Genomic DNA, 20,031 nt, shown 5'->3' on the forward strand with positions numbered 1-20,031 from the left:
GCCTTTTAAACCGGTGAAAACATGTCAGAGCCCATAAGAGGCTGGAGTACACAACATGTAAAGGAACAAGAAGCAAATGGTCAGCCAGCGAGGAAACAGAGGGAGCCAGGCCGCACACTGGGCACCAGCTCTCAGAAGATAAACCCACTGACAGAGATACGTCTGCACAAACACACTTAGAAATAAAGGAAGTGAAGGTGTTAATAGTCTATAAAACACACAACTAAGAAGCCATGATTGACTCACATGTGACCAGCTCTCCTGTAGCCTGGAGTGCAGCTGCTTAATCCACATATTCAGATGTGCAGACAGTTTCATTTTCATGTTTATATTCAGAAACTAGAGTTAGAATTATACCGAGACACATGGATGGTGCTTTTTCTCTGACTTCACCCTATAGACGCATAAAGACAGAGAGAAAAACAAGGCCCAGTTTCAAAGTTGCACATTGTTTTATTCATGTAGCTCTGAGACGCAGACAAGCGCTGGGCTGGAAGCTCTCTGGCGTGGCGGGAAGTCAAGCGAGGAGAGATAAGGGCTGTATGGAGCAGCGGGAGGACACCGGTCGGGGGAGAAACGGCTGAACAGTAACCGCAGGACGCGCCGCCGGAGACAAATATTCCATCAGAAAAGTTCCAGACTGGAGGAGGCTTGTGAACGCAGCCCGAGCTGGTAAATATGTGTTTTCCTCTGTGGCGGTCGGAGGTTGGTCTTCAGCGGGCAGAATGCATGATTGTGGCTTCTGAAAGGCAAATATCTGTGGCCGGGCTTATTGACGATGCAGCGGGAGCGCAGGGTAAATAAAGAGGAGCAGGGAGGAAATGAAGGCCTGCTTAAGACCTCATTGCTTCTGAGTGCTACTTTACTGTTGCCGTATTTTGACTGAAATCTTAATGCAATGAGGATTAAAGGGATTACAACATAATCTTGAATAATCCAAAGTGCCACGGACGGAGGGAGCGCTTGTAATAAGGGCGTAAAACCCGTCCGGAGGTCTGACAACATTGTCAGTCACAGCGAGGATTAAATATTTGCGGGAAAAACTTTCGACTAATGCCCGCAAACCGCCGCCGGCGGAGAAAAGCACGGGGGCCAGAAGGCAATTTAGTAATTTAAGAGACATATAGCACCTCGGTAAGTGCTGGCCGGCCCGCCGCCAGGACAAAGCCCAGGCAGGCGAGGGGGGAGGCGGCGGGCTTTTTAAGCAGATTTACTCCTTCAATTTTTGTTTTTGATCAATGCTCAGGCAGGTTCATTACACATGTAAAGCACGGGGGAATGAAAACGTTCTCACAACCACCAATCAATTCTTATTAGGTTTACCCAAATGCCATCAACATGTCCATTAGCCTTTCCATTCATTCCTGTTTCTTGTATATTTTAAGGATTATGTAAAGCATCAGCAGGAGTGATCTTTCCGAGCTGAATAACCCACATTCATCGACGTGAACCTGCCGTTAATTACAGCCCGTCACTCTGTTTGGGAGCCACATTAGCGGGATTTGATGCCGACCTCGCCCCGAACGCACACCGGCTGATTGAAGCCGTATCGACGCTGAGCTGCTCTCCTTTAATTTAACCAAATGAATATAAAGCGAGGGTAAGAAAAAAAAAAGCTTTTAGAGCCGGATTCTGCATCAAGATGGCAGGAATTTGTGTCAGAGAAGAAGAAAGAGGAGCGGGGAAGAGTTCACAACTGATCTGATCTCATCTTTTTACATAAATGATGCTCAGATCGTGTGAGGGCGGAGGACGTGCATCAGTATTTACATCTCGTACACTTTCTTCAAACTGGAAGGCAGCCAGACGTCAGCGGTCCGAGGGGTCAGGGTCCGCGCCCGAGGGCGGCCGGCCGGGCCCGTCCTCATTGACACGTCCCGCTCCGACACTAGAAAGGCCAAAACGTGCCCGCAGACTGACAGCTGCTTTGAATTCCACAATAAGAGAAACGTTTCGACTTGAAGCGGGTTTTGTTGGAGAAGCGGCTGACACATGCTGACCTCCACGGCTGCGACCTGCTCCTCACAAACTTCAAAAGAAGCAGATGAAGAGTTTAAAGTGTAGTCGGGCCAAAACTAAAGTTTGTATGATTTGTGATGTTATTCAGCAGCTAAGAAAGCTGAGAACATCATCAAAATGACACCATCGCAGCCAGAAACCGTAGAAACACATCAGACGTTCACATTTCCAGTGGCACTTGAATGCATCGTGTATGACCTGTGGTTCAGTACAAATGAAACGCCAGATTTAAGCCTCTGATTTTTGTATTTTACATGTATGTATGAAACATTTGCCAAAAAAAGACGGTTTACACTGAAAGGATTCTGTAAAAAACAAAAAATTCTGCAGTCCTCAGAGCAACAAGACCGCCATGACTGACCCCGCCGTGACCTGCAGTCATGTGACATAAATTCAGCGAATTTCCAGAACAGAAATGCAGGTTTTTCCTTTGTTTCCTCTGATTTCTGCCAGTGTCTGAGTTTGTGCTGCTTCCACAAAGGTGCAGAGAACAATGTGCCCACAGTGCCAGAAGGGGTTAAAAACTACATTAAAGCCACACACGGGGTGCCTGCTCACATCTCCTGTGTGATCTGGCCCACAGTGCTGCCACCCAGTGCAGACTGCCGTCAACAGCAGCCGGTCTGACACAGATAACAGGCTGGACGTGTGTTTTAAAAGCAGCCACTTTACACCGACTCCTCATTTCTCTGAGAAAAGGAGGGAAGAAGCTGCCAGGCGGCACAGACAGTTTATTTTCCCTGCCTATAAGCCATAATGAGGTTGTGCCCCGGGGAATCAGTGGAGCGGAATGTTATTAATGCCTCAAAAAGAGGAGGAAAAAAAAAAAATCTGCGGCATAAAGGCAGGAAGAAACTGTCAAACAATTAAAGTGAAGTGAATTCCCCGAGATGGAGGAGAGAGAAAAAAACAGAGTGGACAGGCTGTGCTTCCTCCAGGATGAATCTGAAGGCTGACCTGTATGTGTTCATGCTCTCTGTTCATCAACATCTGCTTCACCAAAAGGTGACGGCGAGCTCTGAAAGCTTCTGTCTTCAGTTCCGCCAGGCCGACGGCGGCGGTGGGTCGCTCAGATGTGACCTGCTCCCGCTCGTCACGAGCGAAGCGACAAATGCAGGAAGAGCTGAGCGAACATGGAGAGGTGAGCAGCTGTGACACAGTCAGCTGGTGGAGTCCTCCGACTTCCTGTTCAGGAAAATCAATCAAAGCGCACATCAGAGCTGGAGCAGAAATCAGATTGATCACTGAAGGCTGAGAGGACAACATGTGTCATAAAACCTTAAAGGCATCCATTAGCTGATAATAACTTATTTACGCCACGTGTCTCAATTACAAATTCACCAAAAATAAAGCGTTTAGGATGAAAAGACTCTGCACACCTCTGCACCACTACAGAGCTGTGGCTGCCTCACATGTGACCAGCAGCCGCATGACTCAAAGCTCTTCAAGTTATTGGTCGACCTGCAGGTTTATTTAGAGTGAAGGAACAAAGACAGGTTTGGGTTCTCTGCAGTGAGCCCACTGTGACTGAAAACCCAGAATCTGGATCTCAAATCACCAAAAGTGCAGACCTAAACAAAGCCTCCTAAAAAAAAAGTCAGCATCTTCCTTCCCAACTTTAACAACAGCAGCAGAAAGTAGGCCAGAGACGGTCGCTCGTCACACCCATCAGCCCCGATATGCTGACAATCCCCTCATTAATTTGAACGGTGCAGCCGGGTTTGAAACACGAGAACCCTTCAGCCATTTCCCTAATGGTGTGCGAGGCGGCCGACCCGGGACGGTGTTAGAGGTGCTCTTCAGTGTGAGAGGGGAGGCCGTGATGGCTAACCAGCACACCAGAGGCCCCCTTTGTTTCCCTCTTTTCTCAGCCCAGCACTTTACAAACAGCTCGGCCTGTCACAGTCCGACATCAGGCTTCAGTGGTCTGTCAGCATTCAGCGGCAGATAAAGACAGAGAGGGGAGAATTCTCAGCCCTGGAGAGCGCACTGCTCCGGCCGCCGAGTGTGTGTGTGTGTGTGTGTGTGTGTGAAAAGACACAGAGCGAACACTTATGTGTCTTTTTTCAGTGACAGCAGCCAAACAGAAAACACTCATGCGGGGAGGAAGACGGCGCGAGTACATTAGAGGCTGGCGATGGAAAGCTCTGACAAATAGGACTGGATCCCGCCTCCCCCGGGCTCCCAGCGAGCTCGTCCGCCCGTGGGCCCGTTGTTCTGTTTAGAGGAGGAGGAGGAGTGGGGCCATCACAAGCTTCGACGGCTTAGATGTGTTTGAAACGAAGGATTTACGCCCATCGAGGACGCCTAATAAACAACAAGGGGATTTGACAGCCAAAAACAAAAAGACGCTGCTCTTTGAAACGGTCGGGAGGAGGAGGGGAGGGGGGGGTTCATCCAGCTAATGATCCACCTTTAGATATTTAGATTTTTCCAATGTAGATATTTGCTGGGATATTTGTTAGCTAATTGGGCCACAGATGACAAAGAGCTCTACAAAGTTTCTCTGAAGTTTGTCAAGCAAAATAAAAAGTGCTGCACTTTACAGCGCCGCCCCGCCGCCGGGGTTCACAGCCTCGTTCAGGGAGGGGGGGGGGGGGGGGGGGCGGCTCGCCGACAGTTTACTGGCTAAATAATTACAGACTCCTCGTTTCTACCAGCACACCTGAAGGCAACTTAATACAACACACAGGCAGAAACAAGCACACCCTGACAGGAGAAGGTCTGATGTGGACACATTTCTGACCTCTTCAAGCACCACGTGACACTGGAAGCAGATAAAAGCATCAATATTTCAGAGGTCTGTTTTACGTATTATTAGCTGCATGCAAGACTATTTCACATAAAGACACTAAAGTTAAACTTCAGACAGAAGAAAGGACGTTTTAATAATAGAGTGAGTCGAGTCATTGCAGCTCAATCCTATGGATCAGAGCTGCCTCCTCCTCCTCCACTGATTTGCTTGCTCTTTCCACACTTACTGCTCTCGGAGGAGGTGCAGGTCTCATGACTCGACTCGTCTCCCCCCCGCCTCCTCCTCTGGTGTCACCTGTCGGTCCGATTACAGTCGTCTGGCGGCCGTCCTGACTGCACGAGGCAAAAAGGCGTCCGTCAGCGGCGGTCTGCTGCGGCGTCACGGTCACTTTGATGTCAGGGAAGTGACGTGACTGAGGCCTGGTTCTTCTCCCTGCAGCCATGAGAAGGAGAAGACAGGGCGGGTTGTGATTTACTCGCATGTACTGGTTGACATCGAACTGTTGCAGCACTGAAAACCGGACACAACAGATTTCAGGACATTGAATATCTGCTCCCTCTCTCTCTCTCTCTCTGACACGCTTCTCCTCCATTTCCGTGGTCACCAGGGAGACGAGTCAAACAAGCACCAGAGAGAGTTAGCAAGGTTAGCATTAGCACTACTTTGGGGCTCACCACTAAAAACTCTAGAAGGTTTAAAGACTTCAGAATTTCAAAATGTCTGCCTCCAGCTCTCAGGTGGATTTAGAGTCTGGTTTGAGCTCCGCCGTCACGCCGCCAGCAGCATAATTCGCTGCCGGAGCGTGTCCTCTGCAGCCGCTGCTGGAATGTGATGGAGGAGCCAGGTTGGGTTTCACCAGCAGGTGTCTGTTGTTCGCCCTCCCTCGTGTTTCTCACAGTATTTCACCACCTGTTCCCACGCTGCTGCCCCCCCCACCCCTCTCTCTGTGGACGGGGTTCTCAGGGCGTGGAAACATCTGATGAAGCTTCTACAGTGTGTTTCAGGTTAAAGATGGAGGAGGAAGAAGAAAGAATATGTCCCCCCCCCCCCCCCGCTCTGACACCCTTCTCCACGTTGCGGGCGGTGGCGTTCGCACTTGTCAATGTATTTGTTCAAGCAACACGGCGGCCGGTCCCTGCGAGCGCCGTGCTCCGCTGCCTCCTCTCTCTTTTTTAAAAAGCACCGGCTCCTGCTTGAATGCGCTCTGTGTCCATGCCCAGCGCCCTAATCCAGGGCCTGCTCTTCCTCTGAGCGGGGAGTTAACTTAATCCCTCTCATTTAGGCAGCTGCACTGCCGGGAAAAAAAGAAAAAAAGAAAAAGTTATAACTCTGTGACAGACACTTTCAGCTGTTGTGACGGCAGCTGCCTGAACATGCAGCTCTCAGTGTCGGGCCCGGTATTTTAATGTGGCTGTGAATAATGCATGGAGGTCGGCGAGCATGGAGAGCACAGAGTGAGGTATGCGTGGCCGCTGACGGAGGCTGTGTGATTGCAGCTGGAATCTCTGTGCACGGCAGATGTAACTGGTTTAAACGGAGAAGATTTGACTTTTATGATGATAATGATCATTAAAAATCTCCTGAACACATCACATCCTGTACATGAGGCGACAAGCAGAGGTGGAGGAAGTACTGAAGCTGGTACTCACTAAGTAAAAGTACAATTACCCAGCAAAAAATATACTCGAGTAAAAGTACAAGTGCTACATCAACAATCCTACTTAAGTAAAAGTCTTAAGTACTTTTAAATGTACTTATGGTATTAAAAGTAAAAGTACTCACACACTGAATATATATGATTGATTTCCACTGCAAAGGATCTGAACAGGTTAAAGTAAATTAAAATGGACCATGTGTAGTTAATGGGGTAGAAAGTACAGGTAACAGCTGCAACATGTAATGGAGTAAAAGAAAAAGTATGCACTATTATTTTTACTTAAGTAAAGTAGAAATACATAAATAAAAATTACTTAAGTACAGTAACAAAGTACAAATACTTAGCTACTTTCCACCACTGGCAACAAGTGATCTGAAGCTGCAGTTCCTCAAGTGGCCACTAGAGGCTGGCTCCAAATCTCCACAGACCTCCATGTTAAGCAAACATAAACATGTTTAGCTAGCTGCCATCTTTAACCCTATTTGGATTAACCCTGAGTTCAGTGGGACACAACTCAACCTCTCTCAATCTCAACTCCATATCTAACGTGCATGTTTCTGGCTGCCGGCATAAACAGCTGCCGTGTTTTCCTCATGTGTGCAGCCACATGTTTCACTAAAGCAGCAGCGTTGCTCTCAGTTCACATGGAGCGTTTTCCTCTCAGAGGCAGAAAAAGTGTCAACTTTCTCCTCCGACTTCACAACTTCACACCTCTGTGCAAAGAATTCTCATTAAAGCGGCCGCTGGAGGTCAGAACACACAATTTACAATTCCTGCAAACATCTGAGCTGCTTCTCCGTGAAATTTCCGACCTCTCGGTGGGCGTCGACACCGGTCGGCTCCACTGGCTGCCTCCTTCCCCCGCCCTTCGCCCACATCTGGCACTTCCAGCCTGCTGGAAAACCGTAATGGGCCAAGATTAGAGCGGAGGACAGATACGGTAATAAGCCCAGGAACCTTGTCAAGAGGGAGGTCATATCAGAAGACAAATAAACAGGAAATTGCTCCCTGCGAGCCTCTTCGCTGTCACCCTCTGCTTGTTACCTTGAGTGCTAAAAAGGTATTTATCTGCCTCGCCGTTTAAACAGGCGTCAGCTCTAATTGCGCTCCGGCCTCAGGAGTTCACTCGCTGAAGTGCAGGTGCGACGTCCAAGAAAAATAATTGAACAAACAATTATAATGTGTTCCCACGCAGAGCAGCTTTCCCCTCCACCGCAGGAGTGTTGAAACGCTGCAGAGATGGATGGTGTGTGTTCTGGCAGCGAGCGGCGCCTCCGCCCTGGGAAAGAATCCGCAGCGTCCCCGCAAACATGGAAAGAAGCCTCAGGACGTGGACGTGTCCCGGGCCGAGGTGCTCGTCACTCGGCGGAGCTCTTTGTTTTCAGCTCCTCTCATTGTTCCTGAGACTAGAGGGGGGGGGGGTACGTCTTCGCTGTCACTGGATTATTTTTACAGGACGCTTCAGCTGGAGACGTTGACGGAGACGCCAGGCGCAGAGGAAACATCATGAAGTCACAGGAGGAACATTTGTAGATTTTCAAAATGAACTTGAAGCTGCACTTTCTGACAAAAGTTTGCAGAAAACTTGTGTCTTTGTTTCTCTGTTTGACAAACTTCCTGAAGCCCTCTGGAGGCTCTCACTTGTCATTTTCCGTTTGTTTTTTTTTGACACATTTGGAGGGAAGAACACCAGGTTATGCGTTCAAACTGTTTTGGAAGCCGTCGGATGGATCTTCAAGTTTCGCATTCGCTCGATCAATCCGATTTCCTCCCCGAGGAATTCTTCTTCTGTGCAGGAGGACTTGTGTCTTCAGCTCGCCATCTTCCTCTCCTCCTCTCCTTCCCCGTCCTTCCAGAGACGCATGGTTGTTGGCAGTGCTTATGTAATAACAGATGGAAGCTAGAAATTAACACGTCTTGCCTCTCTCGTTATTCTCCTCTCTCCATTTATTTTTAATGCTCTCCTTTTCTCTGTCTGTGTCTTGCAGTGTGTTTATCTGTGTGTGTGTGTGTGTGTGACCCCGGCAGGCCAGCAGCACCTGTCAGGAGTGTATCCACCGTGGTTGCGTGCCTAATTAGCACACAAGGAATTTGGTGGCACGAAGCGCGCAGCATCGGTGGGAAGAACAGAGTGTGGGGTGTAATTAGGATTTGTTGGCATGTACAGAACATACAGCGAAGAATCAAACGAGGAGGAAGAGGAGGAGGAGAGGTTGGGGTTTGTGGGTGTGGGATATGAAGGTTGCATGTGTAGCTTGATACGATGAGAAGGAGGTGTTTGAAATCTACAAAAAAAATTTGTTCAATTTAGCTTCTAGTTTGAATTTCAGAGTTTGAGTGATCAATTTAATTAGAGAAATGTGCCTTTTCACATTAAAAATGGCTTCTTCTTAGTGATTTTAATGCTAATTTCAGCCAGATCTGACAAGAAAGAAGCTCCACTTATCGACTGGTCGTGTCAACTCAAACATATTTGGATTAAAAAGTGCAACGTTTCCTTTAAATGAATGCTCCTCTAAATGAACGCTCTGTGGAAACTGCTTCACAGAGAGGACTCAGGTCACGTGACTGCTGATCATGACTTCCTGGTTGTGCTGAGGAGTGCGGAATATATGTCTTTGGATCATTTTTAACCAAGCGGCAGCCTCCGGGGCTCAGGCCTGAAGCCTATGCGGAAGTGTCAGAACTTGTAGTTCACGCCGCAACCACTGGGGGCTGGCTCCAAAAGCGAGTCATTTCCCATAGATTCCCATGTTAAAACTTCACATTTGAACATGTTTACAGCCTGGTACAAAATAACATTCTGGTCTCAAAGGATAAGTTCACTTCTATTATATTCGGACTTGAAGTGACGCATAATTACGGGCGTTGCTGCTTTGCGTGAGTTTCCTGCTCCCACGATCGCCCGCCCCCCCTAAACTCCGCTCGTGCTCCCCCTCTTTGTCCGTATTTGGAGTTTTGGCGGCCGTGACGCTGCCAACATGGCGGCGGTCAGAGCGTCCCGGAGCCTCCCACCGAGCCTCAGAACGGCTCTTCAGACACAAACGGGTGACGTCACGGAAGCTCTGTCCATAGTTTTTACCGTCAATGTTTCTGAGCCGTGAAGAAGAAAGATTTGAGTTTAGGTTTAGCTTGACTGATGCATTCAAGAACTAACAGGAAGTCAGACTCTGCTGCTTTTTCATGCATCAGTCTGAGTTTGAAATGTGTTTTACTGATTTACAGAAACAGCAAACGAGTCCTGCAGACTCACAAACAACACGACATTTTAAAACACTTCCTCATCATGGCCCGCTTCCTCTGAAGGAGGATGTTCTGTTTCCACTCAAACAAATGTTCAAGAAGAAATATCAGATGAAGAATTTATAGGTGGTTCGTTGTTCACTGATTGGTTATTACAGCATCATCAAAGAGTGGACATCTGAGTGCTGAAGAAGACGAGGAAGAGGAAGAGCAGGGCTGCTGGAAGCGACGAGGTTTGACTTTGTGTCCAGCACATGATTTATTTATCAGTCTTCATGGGTAGATTGGGGCGACGGGGGGGCTGCTGGAAGTTAAAAAGCGGGCGACATGACCTCAGTTTGACGAGAGAGAATCAAAAAGATCATGATAGCTCTTGTGCCTACAACACTGAAAGGGAACAAATGGCTCTTTAATATTTCCATGCATACCAAAATAAAAAAAAAAAAAATCATGAGAACGCCGATGAATAAAACAAAAAGAAGCAACAAGAAAGGGCGGCGGCGTCTCTGTGAGGCAGAGAGGAAATATGCGGCGTGTCAAAAGCCGCCGTCTTTTTATCTAATGGGTGCGGCGGCTGTAATGCGTCCACGTGGCCCTCGCTTTAATAATTGAACAGACATCGGGGCAGCACCTGCTGGGAGCCCGGATCGTGGCGCCGCTTTGAACGAAGCGCTGTGACATTACAGCATCAGGCATGGCAACGCCGCGCCGCCGATACAGACAGGAGAGGAGAGGGGGGGGGGGGAGGCGGCGAACACGGCCCGAGGCTACAGAGTAATGAGCACATCTCCACGGAGGCTCCGCACATTTCAAAACTGTTTCTTGTCTTAATAAAACCTAAAATGTGTCGTTTACTTGTGAAACAACAAAGCGGCTCTTCTCACCGTGAAGTCACACCGGCGCCTCCTCAGGTGAACCTCCCCCCCCTCCTCCTCCTCCTCCCTCCTCTTCCTCCCCCTGTCCTAATCGCAGAGTCATTGAAATTCCTGGTCTGCCTCGGCAGGAATTATCAAACCTTCTGAATCAATTACGACATCAATAGGCCTGAAATGTGCGGCCGATGAATATGTATAAAAGTACACACACGTCCGGCTAATTAAACAAGGCCGTCAGAAATCAGCACAGACAGGTCGGGCAAACGCACAGCGGGCATACATTAACCAGCAGGAAGTTCAAGCTAACAGACAGCTGGAGCAGGGCCTGAATGCTGAGTGTGTGTGTGTGTGTGTGTGTGTGAGCGGAACTTTTTTCTTCCCTGGATGATTAAAGACGAGAAAAATGCACTGAAAATCACAAACATGGACACAAACGTCTGACAGTAAGTCTACAGAGTTGATAGCTGCGGTCTGGTTGGTTTGGTTTTAAATGAGGCAGAAAGCAAAATATTGTGCCCACAAACTTCCCGACACTCAAATATCAAACGGGCCCATCAACAGCCAGAGCTGTGGAGCATACATCCGAACATTTCTAGAACTTTTTAAAGTTAAAAACGCTAATGATGCTGATGGATATTTGCTGAGTAAAACATCCCACCATGTCTAGAGTCTGTGTTCCTGAGCCACGGTGACCTTTGACCTCTGTATCCTGAGCACTTTATCATGGAGTATGAATGAACATTTGCTCCACTTTAGGACCGTGACCTTTGACCTGTGACTGCCTCATCATTTAAAGCCCAGAAATTCCGATCGTGCTCAGAAAACTAGGACGAATGTGACGTCACGGTGCGCTTTGACCGTGATATGTGAAGGTCATCCTGGAGTCAGAGCGTTGACGAGGCGTCCGTAAGAGTGGAAATGTAAACAAAGTGCTCCTCAGTGCGCTCTAGTGGACGAAGCGTGTAACAACCCCTGTTAAATATCATCAAATTTGCAGAAAAATGGACTTTTCTGCAGGACGGTCACCTCCTGATCCGATCAAGACGCCCTGCTTTGTCTGCAGGAGAAAAGGACGTACGCTTCCTGTCTGAAAAACAACTCCACACTTCTTACAGAAACACGCCGCCTGTTAAACGCCTGAAAATGCACAAATTTCCTCTGAACCGCATCAGCTCAGATAAACATCTCCCTCATCTCAGAAAGTTTCATTTTCTATCTTCCTGCTCGGCCTGGTGTCCCCGGGCCGTTGCTGTCTCTGCCCATGTCTCCCGTCCAGAGACGTGCAGCTCGGCGAGCCGAGGGAAGGCGAGAGGGGGAAGAAGAGCCCAGCCAAGAGGGCCCGGGGCCACGGCCCTCTCTGGACCCCCAACCCCGGGTCACTGAACACCTCGGGGTCAGCCGGGGCAACTCTGTCTCCGTGTGAGGGAATCGCCCCGGCTACTGGATGGAGGAGAAGACCCCCCCCCCCAGTGTCTTGTGTAATCAGCATTTAGAGAACAGCTGGAAGGAGGAGGAGGATTGTGTGTTTGTTGTGTGTTTTCTCACATTCAGATGCATTTCATCTGTCCTGTGTGAGCTCTGTGTGTGTGTGGTCTGCGTGCAGTCCCTGTGGGCTCTCAGTGCTCAGAGCGGGTTCAGTGTCGGGGTCTTTGCCTGGAAATAAAACTCGTCCTCTGGGTGGAACTGTCAGAGTGAGGAGTTTCAGACGGACGGTGAGATTTACACTCCGAGAGATTAGCTCCAAAACTTTCAAACTGCAGAAAACACGGAGGATATTATTCTGTAAGAGCAGCAGGACGATGAACTTCCACATCTTACTATGCTTGTTAGCATGTGCTGCTCCATAGCTGGGCAGATGTTAGTGGGTCTTTTGTTCAGTGTGAAAGGGGCAGCACACCTGACAGCAGACCTGACAGGCAGGTCCTGAGTATGTGAAGAAGAAACCGCAGCTAAAGCAGCACCTGCCAGCTTCTTCCAGCTTCTTCCTTTGTTCCTCCTCTCTATAAATACGCCTGCCGACAGTGCAGCCAGTTAACATTTCGCCTTATGCATTGTTTGTTTTGGATCTATAAATACAGTAATCGCCTCGGGTACAGTGCTAATGCACCAGATAGCAACAGTGTCGCACAACATTCGAATCGACCATCTGACTAATTACAGCGGCGTACGATCAAATCAGGCTCCGGAGAACCTGCGCGCGGCCTTCCGGTCAGGAAGGGGAAGCTGCCTCATTGTTGCTGCCAGAAATAATAATTTCAATAATTTTGTATAATTTCAAGCATCTAAACAGAGCGAAGCAAGTCAGGAAACAAAGCCACGGCCCGCCAAGCTCCGCCTCCCCAAACACACACACACACACAGGGAGGCCGGCGAGAGGCAGAGAGCGGCTGCCATCTAAAAACAGCCCGTGCAGCTGGCGGCTGCGGCGAAAGGCGTGCTTTCAGAGCTCGCACCCGCAGTCGCAGTTTACTCCGGCTAAATGTATGGAATCAGACTCGGGCTAAAAACTACAATTACAGGTGATATACAGATTGAAATCATAGGGGCCGCTTTTTTTGTTGAGGAAAATTGTCCTAATGAGAGGTTTGGAGATTTGTGGGGTGGAAGGGAGGGAAGGGCTGCTGCTGCTGGAGGAGACAGTCTTTTCTCTTCCTAGTGTGTGTGTGTGGAGATGTGTGTGCTGGGGAGGTGTTGTGCTGGTGCTTGTGGTGGTGTTGGTGATGTGGAGGGGGGGCATAAACAGCTGCACCTGCTGCTGCGTCGCACACTGCCACAGTTAATGATATCGGATGATATCATTAGGCAAAGTGCTCATAAACAGATGTTGGAGGCGCAGCCTGAGCAGTGTCAGCTGAGCGCTTCTCTGAACGTATTATTTATATAGGGCATTTAAGTTTGTTATGTTAATAACCCCTCTGTTAGCATGCAGGATGTGGCACAGGAAGAAAACAGTGTGTGTGTGTGTGTGAGAGAGAGAGAGTGCACCTCAGAGCCTCGGTGAAGCCTCAGAGGGCTGATGTGAGGTGTGAGCAGCCGGTGAATTAGATCTCAACACGGCCAAACTGTCAGACTGTGACTTCAAACTAAGAATTAAGACTCTTAATTATGGAGTTTCAGGTAAAACAGACACAAAATAAAGCGTCAAAGTTTGACGTTTGCGTAAAAGATCTAGAATAAATATAGAAAAAGATGGATTGAACCACAGCGCCACATACGACAACACTTTGTCTTTTGACAGCTTGTCTTTTGATCCTAACAAACGCACCTGAAGGACGCCGCAGCTGGACGCTGTCACAGGCGCTGATGACCCATCGTCTGCATCTGTAATAAAACCACAACACACACATTTATTTTGACAGGAATTAAACCCTCAGCTCTTTAAGCTCTGACGTCACTGTGCCTTAATATTCAGTTTGATTGTTGTGGGTAGTTCAGTGGAAGCTAACAGTAGTTCTATATTTGTTTACTTTACTAATTTATGTTTTTCTTTCCTCAACCAATTCATCTTAAAAAATAAAATAAGCATGCTAAAACAGGTTCTTATTTGGATCTTTATGTCTTTAATAAATAAACAATAACATTATTTCACTAAGATCTGCAGCTCTGGAGCAGAGAACACAGAGCTGCTATCCTCGCTTTCAGTAAACATGAGTGTGTATTTATGTTGTTTGGAAGCAGGTGCGCACACAGGTGAGTAAACAGGTGAACTCTGCTCTCACTGTTCCGTTAGAAAACCTTTAATACTCACAGCTGACGTCTCCTCTCAGCTCCTTTCTTATTATCTGGCGCCGAAACTATATAGTTTTATAGTTTTCCGTGTGTTTCCGGTCCTGACGCTAAGCTAGGCTAACGGGCTGCTACCTTAACAATCAGCATAATGGAAATAAACATCCGCTACACGTTGAAGATGGCGTCTCTGCGCATGCTTACCGCGTTAGCTTAAACGGCTAACAGCAGCTTCGTTTTTTCTTCTTCTTCTTCTACTGTAGTATGCGCTGTTAGAAGCGCCGTACCGCCACCGTCTGTCCGGGGGGAGGAACTACAGCGGAAAAAACAGGTGTTCAGCTTAAATAATCAATAGAAAAAAATAGATTTATATTATTATTCATTTAACCTTTTAAATGCTTCGGTCTGTTGTTTTTTTAAATTTAGATCACTGTTTTAACATTTGTTTGTATTTTCTTCTCAAGTTTTTATTTAGTTAAGGTAAATAAAATCTGTCTCTCACCAACTTTTGTGTTTTTTTTTACAATAACTTCTATTATATTGTTTCAGAGTGTGTATATGTGTGTAAATTGTGTGTAACTTTAGTATAAAATCTGAATATACCTACAGACGCCCGGCCTGGTCCCAGCTCAGAGCAGCCGAGGAGCATCACGCCTCACTTTTACAGCACTCATACACGTGTTAACAGATTTATGTAAAAGGTTAACATCCCTGTGTTATTCTGCTCAGGCGCTGCCATTTCCCCCTCCTCCTCCCCCTCCTCCCCCTCCTGGCTGGAACAGGCGCCCATTTCCCTGCCACCATTATGCTCATTTGTCCTGTCAAGAGAATGACAGGCCGCTTGACTCTTCCCCAGATACGACCATTAGGTAACGCTCTGTCATCTGACAGCGAGGCATTCTGCCGCTCCCTAAAAACCCCCTAATTATTTCCTTCAGCGGAGACAGGCGGCGGCGGGTAGGTAATTTTTAACCTTTCACGTGCACCTGGGGAACCCTCCTCCGGGGAGCCAAGGTGCCTGTGTGGCATTCAGTCATCAAAACATGACCTTTTATGGCCGTTCGGAGAGCAGTTGGCACCGGGTGCCACGCGCCGGCTAATGCTAATGTTGATGACTAATTTATGCATCAGCCGGCCGCATCTGCAGCAAGTTTAGGGTAGCAACAATGTGTGATGGAGCGGCGAGAGGAGGAGGAGGAGGAGGAGGAGGAGGCAGAGCAAGCAGAGGTGAAAGGCATTTTGGGGGAAGGGGTGGGGCCTCGGAGACACCCGGTAGCTTGGCACGGCGGGGAATTGAGGGGGCTAATTATGTTGCAGGGAATACATTCAGCGTGACCAGCGAGCCTTTTTAGAATTTGTGGAGCGCACTCTGACTAACGTGGCTGACCTTTGCTTTTTTTGAGCCCAAATTGCAGGAGAGCAGAGAGCATGCAAGATGTGTGCATATTATGACCTAATTGGCTTTTAGCTTTGGAGGCTACATGCTGCCCGGCCGGCCGGACAGACAGACGCACGTTAGCATATCTGTATGGTCCACGTAGTTCAGGGTGAACAGACTCATGCTACACTAACAGCGCCCCTCTGTGGCCCAGTGAAACTTCCTGCCTCCCTGCTACATGCTAGCTTTGTGCCACCACATCCAGCCGCCAGGCGAGCCGTTCCTCTCTGTGTCCGCCAGCTGTCGGCCTCCTGCGCTGTCAGCTGCACTGAGAGCGATGAAGAAGAGGCTGACGGAGGCGCCACGGGCTGTGGAGTTAGCTGCATGTTCATAATCTTCCATAAATGGCTGTTTTCAGGACTGAAGATGAATCAGGCTAATCGGATCAGAAGCACGCGATGGTTGAAACATCATTTGTATGAATCAGGGGTGCGTTCGAAAAACATGTCACAGGCCACAGAGAGAGAGAGAGAGAGACGCTGATGAAGTCTCTGTTCAGACAGGAGATGATGGTCTTCTTCAGGAGGAAGGTCGGGGCCCAGCGTTTCCCTCCGAGCGTCAATAAACACAAAGGAAGACGGATCAGGCGCCATGCCGCCATCATCGCTGATGTATGCTCAGCTTCTCATCCCTCGCTCAGGCCGCCCCGCCGCCATCAAGCTTCAAAATTACACGTTCTATCACGGCGGCGCTCTCACCTGAGTGTTGGATGACTGAAATAAAATATGAATAATTAATACTGAGGAATATCGTCCTGGCAACAGCAGCGGCTGCAGCTTAGCGATGAGCGGCGTGTTTCTGCAGCTCTTCTTCTTCTCCTCCGGCGTCGTCTGATCTTCTCGGGTATCTCCACCAAGGGAGTCGCTGCATCCTCACCCTCTCCCTCTTCTTCTTCGTTGGTTCTTCCTTGGCTGGGCCGACTCCCTCTGGCCGCCGGGGCGAGAGCCCTGCCTCCAGCCCGTGTTCTTTATTCTTCTTCCTCCCTGTCTTCTCTTCATCTTTGTTTTTTCTTTAATAAGCCGCCGTTAAATAAATTAGAAAATACCCACCCAGGGGTGATCAGACGGCCGTCGGCCCCCGTCATCTGTCTCCCGGCGCTGCCAGGCGAGAGAGAGAGAGAGAGAGAGAGAGAGAGAGAGAGAGCAAGGGAGGGAAAGAGGAGAAGAAGAAGAGGAGGACAGCCAGGATTCCTTCTTCTTCTTCATCTCCTCTCCTCCTGGCTGGGTGTTCTGTCAGAGGTGAGAGGTTCGTCCTGCCAGACGACCGACGGCCATCCGAGAAGAATTCCATATATTTATTTAATGCGGAGAGAGAACACAGGAGGAGAGGGAGGAAGGGAAGGAGACAGGGAGAGAACACAGGAGGAGAGGGAGGAAGGGAAGGAGACAGGGAGGAAAAAAACTTTGCTACATATGGAGTGCTTCTTACAACTAATCAGCAGACTGTTGGTGATTGGCGGCGGGCGCCAGGTTGGCTGGAGCGGCGGTTCGCTCGGTGCCCAGGTCTTTGCTGCAGGCTGCACAGGTTGGCCTGGGCTCTGCCGGGGAGCAGATGGCGAGCCAAAGCTTGTAGTCACACTTACCTTCCCCACTAAATCCCTAATCCCTCCGTGGACGCTCCTCCAAGGCAGGTTTTTGGAGGCAGAAATAGGGGTTACAATCTGGACGGGCGCGGCGCCTGCCAAAACACTCACAACACAGAAATGCAAATGAACTTATTTGTGTTGTCCGCCGGCCAAGGCGCCGCTCCTTCCTGCGAGTAATTAAGATACCTTGAAAAATATTTGTAAGAGATCAATAGTTTGAAATGGACAGATAACAATGCAGAGGATGAGGAGGAGGAAGAGGAGCGAGGGCCTCCTCCTCCTCTCTCGTCCCTCAGGTGTTTCACCGCCTCTGAACACGACCCGGCGGACGTCGAACACACAACAACACAACGAGCGCCCCCTGAATCAGCGGCTGTTAGAGGAGGCGGAGGAGCCTCGCTGACACCGTTCAGCTGTGCCTGTTGGCTGCTGCTCTCACACACACACACACACACACACACACACACACACACACACACACACACTGTTATTAGCCTGGTGTCAGCAGCAGTAAATGGGCTGCAGATGTTAATGCACTGTTTTAGATACAGTGGCAGAGAGCGACCAGAATAACTACACACACACACTCATCAGAGGTGATGCATTACAAACACGGCGGCCATGTTTGAAATCTTAAAGACACGCACGATGTGGAGGTTTGAGGGTTTAAAGGGACACTTCGTGTATGTTTAAGCCAGCAAGATGTGAAATAATAATACGTGAATAAAGTCATCAATAAGCAGCTGAATTCATTATTTGGATTATTTTTTAGATTATAATCCAAATCTGTCATTGTTCAGGATTATTCTCAAGATGTTCTGCTGCCCATAAATCCACCTTTTCTCTGTGTCGGTCAAAGGTTAAAAAATGTAGCAGATGAATATTTCTCTGGCTGTTAGCTTGCTTGCTAACAGGAGCTAAAGCTAGCAGGCTCGTAGGGGCGCGTGTGTTGTGTGTGTTTATTGAAAGAACAGATTTGAAATAAAAAGTGTGATTCAAATAAAACCGTCCACGGAGCGGAGCCCTCATATCTGTCTTCAGGCTCCTTCTGTCTGCCGGCGCTGCCGCTCCACTGTAAGTCTGAGCGGGGCTGAGAGGCCTCTGGGAGCAGCCGGGCGGATCAAACGACCTCCCCACTATCCCACCAGATGTCCTCGCTGGGCCGGGTTCAGATGGTCCCAGCGAGCGGCGAGGGAAAGGTCAGAGTCACACAGTGGGTTAAACTGGACCCATCATGGAAACTGGCTCGGGCCGCGGGTCTGCGCGGCGGCACCGCCCCGCTCGTCGGCGGGGATTATTTCAATTAAGGCTCACGCTGGCTGAACGCGGGATTACAACAGGGTTTAGGGAGGCGGGACACATCTGAACACGGCACATGGTCAGCCGGGCAGCTCCACGGATTACATGGCTGCAGTGTGACAGACAGGGAGCGGCCATGAGAGCGCAGAGGAGCAGGATGACGCCTTCTAGCAGAGAGACACAGACAATTCTGACTTCAACCGTTTGTTTTATTTTAGATTTGACTTTTAATTTGTGCATATTAAATCTTTATATTAGATTTTTTGTGTTCTTTTCCAACCCAAACCCTAAAATCAATATGAAAAATGACTCATTTCTACCACAAAATGTCTCTTTTAGGGCTATTTAAACATGATTTAACACTCATTTTAAGGTTTATTTTTTATGTAATTTTATTTTTGTAGCGTAAAGAATAAGCTCAAATTGTTGGAATATCACAATAAAGGTTTAAAACATTTTAATCAAGGCTTAAAGTTAGCTAGTAGCGATGCTAGCAGGATCACTGGAGGTAAAAGTAACTACATTAGCTTTAGCTAAGGCTAGCTGTTAGCCTCAAAAATGACCCATCATATGATAAAAGCTGTTAAAAAGAAGCATAAATCCGAGGAAGTGTGAGCAGACGGAGTTCCTCCACATGAATAAATAAGCTCTTACATAACTGTTATCGAAGCTCCATCCTGTCAGTCACATTAAACCGTGAGGGGCCCCTCTCTGAGGGGTAATTACCTCCGCACTTCTTCTTCTTCTTCCCTATTCATAGCCGCTCTGCCTCCATTATGGGCCGGGATGAAGGTAAGAGGTGTGTTTACATGCTGAGAGAGGAGCCTGCTTCTGATCCGTCGATGATGCTTAAAAGGTAAAACCAGCCAATCAGGGACCATTAGCCTCTGCACCCCCGCCCTCCTTCTGATGCATGCATGGCCTGGTTTTACTATACCAGCCCGACCTGTCCTTAGCATTCACGACAGCGACCGGCGAGCGCGTCTGGCATTCCACCTGCGGACGGTCCGGATTGATTGAGATGCGGAGGAGGACTCACCTAATTGGCCTCGGAGTCGGCCCTAATTCCTGCTCCTCAGGAAGGTCCACATTTCAAAGCAGCGCACGGATCAATTAATGGACCGGTAATGTGTCTCATTTTCATACAAGGCGAGAGTCTTAGGTTGGAAAATCAGATATCGGCTACCTTCGACTGAGCGAGGCGAGCATCAGGCGGCGTTATGTGGAGGAGAATTCGATACGGCGCTCAGCATGAATATTTTCTGTCTGACCCTTTTTTAACACGCACATCTTTCATCTGTTGAAGAAGTTACAATCTTTAGAGTGAAAGTACTTTTTAGGCGAGCTTTCATGCTCCCTTACTTCCATAAATATCGCCACAATTTTATTGAAAAAGAAGTGGAAGCTAGCTGTGCAGCTAGCGATCCAAAGTTC

At 48.5% G+C, this 20,031-nt stretch overlaps 1 protein-coding gene across 3 annotated transcripts in view; it reads right to left on the bottom strand.

The window, feature by feature from the left end:
- sh3bp4a (SH3-domain binding protein 4a) overlaps positions 1–14,518 on the bottom strand; it is a 46,163-nt gene extending 31,645 nt beyond the window's left edge. The window contains exons 1-3 of one of the 3 annotated variants that reach the window (XM_028399388.1): positions 14,480–14,518; positions 13,815–13,870; positions 5,001–5,206 (exon numbers count right to left, since the gene is read on the bottom strand). The gene's annotated coding sequence lies outside the window, so the exon portion shown is untranslated. Of the gene's footprint in view, positions 1–5,000; positions 5,207–5,448; positions 5,589–13,814; positions 13,871–14,297; positions 14,424–14,479 lie in introns of those variants that run through there. The other 2 variants (XM_028399387.1, XM_028399389.1) reach the window with 2 other exon arrangements.
- Between the last annotated feature and the right edge of the window lie 5,513 nt (positions 14,519–20,031).

The sequence above is a fragment of the Parambassis ranga genome, chromosome 2 (assembly GCF_900634625.1).
Source record: "Parambassis ranga chromosome 2, fParRan2.1, whole genome shotgun sequence".
NCBI lineage: Eukaryota > Metazoa > Chordata > Actinopteri > Ambassidae > Parambassis > Parambassis ranga.